Source organism: Salvelinus alpinus, chromosome 17 (genome assembly GCF_045679555.1).
Source record: "Salvelinus alpinus chromosome 17, SLU_Salpinus.1, whole genome shotgun sequence".
In the NCBI taxonomy this organism is placed as follows: Eukaryota; Metazoa; Chordata; class Actinopteri; order Salmoniformes; family Salmonidae; genus Salvelinus; species Salvelinus alpinus.
Window position 1 is genome coordinate 49,984,515 of NC_092102.1, and position 341 is coordinate 49,984,855.

Genomic DNA, 341 nt, shown 5'->3' on the forward strand with positions numbered 1-341 from the left:
AATCATGATTTTCCCCAAAAAACTAAACATGAAATATAAATTCCCCCTGAACAACACCATAATTGAACACTCTAAAAATGCTGCCTACCTTGGTCTGACCATATCTGCATCGGGAAACTTTAATATGGCTGTGAATGCACTCAAAGAAAAAGCCCGCAGAGCATTGTATGCAATAAAAATGTAATTATTCAAAATCAACATTCCAATTAGAATTTGGACCAAAATATTTGTCAGTGTAATCCTACCAATAGCTCTTTACGGAAGTGAGGTTTGGGGGCCACTCAATAAACTGGACTTTAAAATGTGGGTCAAACATCCAATTGAAGCCCTATATGCAGAAT